Source organism: Cystoisospora suis, assembly GCF_002600585.1.
Source record: "Cystoisospora suis strain Wien I chromosome Unknown contig_1851, whole genome shotgun sequence".
NCBI lineage: Eukaryota > Apicomplexa > Conoidasida > Eucoccidiorida > Sarcocystidae > Cystoisospora > Cystoisospora suis.
In genome coordinates this window covers 736-1,114 of record NW_027154651.1, presented here as the reverse complement: position 1 = coordinate 1,114, position 379 = coordinate 736, and positions in this window count along the sequence as shown.

Below are 379 nucleotides of genomic sequence, written 5' to 3'. Positions count from 1 at the left end.
GCACCCGGCTACCGCAAGCCGCGACTTTACTCTAGAAGCATCGAAGTTAGCACGAGAAATAGTCTCGTAGCTATTGTCGCTTGGTGTCCGCTACTACACGTAGTACGACGCCAGCGACTGTAGCACACGGCAAGGCCGCGGGAAGATGATGACCTGCGAGGCAGGCAGAGTGCTGCCCAGTCTACGCTCGTCGCGGGAGAGCACCGCGCGNNCGCCCGGTGGCGGAGATTATTACACAAAAGTAATTTCAGAACCTGTGGTTTCAATTAACTTCTGGAATCGCTTACCGAACTATAGTGTGAACTTCCCGAAACTCTGTTCGACCGCGTCCAACCGAACATGCCTGTGGCAGCCGTCGATTGTCGGGAGCGAGAGCGGG